This window comes from Myotis lucifugus, unplaced genomic scaffold (assembly GCF_000147115.1).
Source record: "Myotis lucifugus unplaced genomic scaffold, Myoluc2.0 scaffold_14, whole genome shotgun sequence".
Lineage (NCBI taxonomy): Eukaryota > Metazoa > Chordata > Mammalia > Chiroptera > Vespertilionidae > Myotis > Myotis lucifugus.
This window is the reverse complement of record NW_005871062.1, coordinates 59,625-62,495: the sequence shown is the minus strand read 5'-3', so window position 1 is coordinate 62,495 and position 2,871 is coordinate 59,625. Positions and strand designations below refer to the sequence as shown.

Here is a 2,871-nt window from a genome sequence, read left to right as displayed (position 1 = left end):
AGAAAGGTCCACTTCACATGCAGGAAAAATGTCCAAGTGTCTAGCACGAGAAGAAAACCGCGACCAAACGGCAGGGGCTTCTCACACCCTCTTCCGCATCCCTCCGCTCCCAGCAACGTGGCCAGACAGCGGAACTGGGGTGGCTGCTGCCCTTACAGGCAGAACAGGAAATCACGTTCCCACCGCCCTACCATGCAAGTGTGCCGTGCACGTCCACTAGCACAGGGTCCCAGGAGTGTGTGTGTGGGGGCGGGGGGGGACCCAGGGCAGGAAAGAAGCACAACTGTCCGAATAAATAAAAACCCTTGACTTTGAAGACGGCAGGGGCTGGAGGCCCCCTAACAGCAATTTTTTCTCTCAGCGCTTTCCCTACCTTCATGAGGAGCTGCCGGGGGAGCTAGTTTTTTCTGCTTCTGCGTCGAACAGCTCGAACTGGAAAGAAACAGGAGGGCAGCGGTCCCTAGGGCCGAGCTCCCTCCCGCCCCGAGAAAGGTACAGCAGCGGCCCCAGGAGATCCGCTGCCTCCGTGGCGGACGTGGGAGGAGGGCAGCGCTTGAGGCCTCCAGGCCGGGGCGCTGAGCTGGCGCGCACGGGTGCGGGAAGGGCCAGGGGGCTGTCATTCGGCCGAATTGACACCCCGGCTCCCGCTTACCTCCGTCCCCCGCAGTCCTCACCTGGCCCGCCGCGGGCCCAGACACTGCGGCAGCTCGCTCTGCGGCCCCGCCCTCGCCAGCTCTAGGGACGGCCCGTCAGCGAGGTGTCCGGCCTGCTCCCGGCGCCCACGGCCGCTGAGCTTTCCCTCGGAACCGCGGCTGGTGCCGGGCGCTCGCTTTCATCGTCACCTCCTTCCGTGCCCTTCCGCCTCAGCGCCGCCTGCGCAGCGTGCGGTGGGGGCAGTGACGCCAGCGCTGGGGGCGTGCCTCCGCCTCCCTGCGCTTCCGGCGGCGTGCGCGCCCCGCCCCCAGGACGTTCGGCGGCTGCGCGGCGCGGTGCCTGCCTGGACTTGCGCTCCCACGGCCCGGCACGCCCAGGCCGGCGCCCCCTTCCGCGTGCGGGGGGACTTGTGGAAACTGAGACCCCGAAATTGCAGCGGCTCTACCAAGCGGGGTTGAGACTTCTCTTCAGCACCCTCTGAAATGTTTACCTTAGAAGGGCTAGGGCCGACCGCCACTACCCTATGGCCCCTCCCTCCGCCAATCCCTTTTGCTAAGTTCAAGGCATTCCTGCTCCCAGGCTTTTCTGGTTCTCCCATGGCGCGGCCTCTCCTCACCTGAGAACAATGTCACTGGCGGACAGAGCCGGACGCATGCACTGTAGTCGCCCCCGCACCAGATAGTGACTGAGCTACAAGTGCTAAGTCTGTGCAGTAGCGAGGTACATTCTGTTCGTTTCTTTTCAGATTTAGACGAGAGACAGTAAACGTGTCACTCATAGCTGTGACATCAGCCTGATAGGTAGCAGCACTATTCACTGAACATTTTTCCCCCCGAATTATAAGAGAAAATGTATCCAGCAAGTCAGAGGTAGCCGGGCGGTTGCTGTGGCTCAGTGGTTGAGTGTTGGCCTATGAACCAGGTCACGGTTGATCCCGTCAGGGCACAAGCCTGGGTTTCCCGCTTGATCCCCTGCAGGGGCCTGCAGGAGGCAGCCGATGAATGATTCTCATTGATGTGTCGTCTCTCCCTGTCTGAAGTCAATATCTACATATCTACATAGAGATATATATCTATACATGGCTATCTCTGTATATAAAGAGCCAGGGTCTGTAACATCCGAAATGACCAGACGGACCACCGAACACCAGGCTAGGGAGCTGAGGGAGCAGGAGCTGTGGGCCCCCAGCCACCTGCAGCATGTAGGCGGAGAGGAGGGAGCTGTGGGCTCACCCGGCTTGGCGGGGTGGGGCTGCGGAGGCTGAGGAGCCTCACAGGGTGGGTCAGCGTGGAGCTGCCCAGGGTGGCTGAGGCGGAGGAGCGGGTCCGGGCCTGTGAGCGTGGAGCTTTGCTGGGCGGCTGAGGCAGAAGAGCATGGTGGGGGGTGGGCAGCAGAGGCCGAGGAGCCTTGCGGGGCAGGGGCTGTGAGCGTGGAGGCTCACAGGGCAGGGGCCATGGAGATGGAGGAGTGATGCTGGGCAGCGGACACGGCCCTGATTGCAGCTAGGCCTGGGGAACCGGCATGATTTAATCCTGCGCTGGGCCTCTAGTCCTATATAATAAAAGGGTAATATGCAAATCAGCCGAATGGCAGATGACCTGTCACTGTGATGCACACTAACCACCAGGGGCAGACGCTCAACGCAGGAGCTGGCCCTGGTGGTCAGTGCACTCCCACAGGGGGAGCACCGCTCAGCAGAAGCCAGCTCATTGCTGGCCAGCGGAGTGGCGGTGGCTGGATCCTCTCCCATGTCCACAGCAGCACTAAGGATGTCAGGCCCCCTCCCCGCAGGACATCCCCCGAGGGGTCCCGGACTGCAAGGGGGCAAGGGGGTGCAGGCCGGGCTGAAGGACACACACACACACACACACACACACACACACACACACCAGTGCACAATTTTGTGCACCAGGCCTCTAGTATATCTATATTTGTAAAGGCAGCATAGAAGTGAGCTTAGAAGAAATGGGCTCAGGGAAACAAAGCACAGAGGCAAAAGAAGGGGCCAAAGATAACGGGATGGACAGGCGCTGGCCTGCTCCCCAGAAGAAAGAGCACCCCTTGAACATTTTTAATCCCTCACACGAGGATATGTTTTGTATTAATTTTAAGAGAGATTGGAAGGGAGGCGGAGAGAGAAACATCGATATGAGAAAAGAAGCATCCATTTGTTTGCATCCCGTATGTGGGATCAAACCTTTAACCTGGGTATGTGCC

At 60.2% G+C, this 2,871-nt stretch overlaps 1 protein-coding gene across 4 annotated transcripts in view; it reads right to left on the bottom strand.

Moving 5' to 3' along the window:
• The window catches only part of SENP5 (SUMO1/sentrin specific peptidase 5), a 55,345-nt gene extending 54,490 nt beyond the window's left edge, over positions 1 to 855 (bottom strand). Inside the window, exons 1-2 of one of the 4 annotated variants that reach the window (XM_006084729.3) lie at positions 653 to 855; positions 374 to 432 (exon numbers count right to left, since the gene is read on the bottom strand). The gene's annotated coding sequence lies outside the window, so the exon portion shown is untranslated. Of the gene's footprint in view, positions 1 to 373 lie in introns of all 4 variants that reach the window. The other 3 variants (XM_023750513.1, XM_006084726.3, XM_006084727.3) reach the window with 3 other exon arrangements.
• Positions 856 to 2,871: the final 2,016 nt, after the last annotated feature.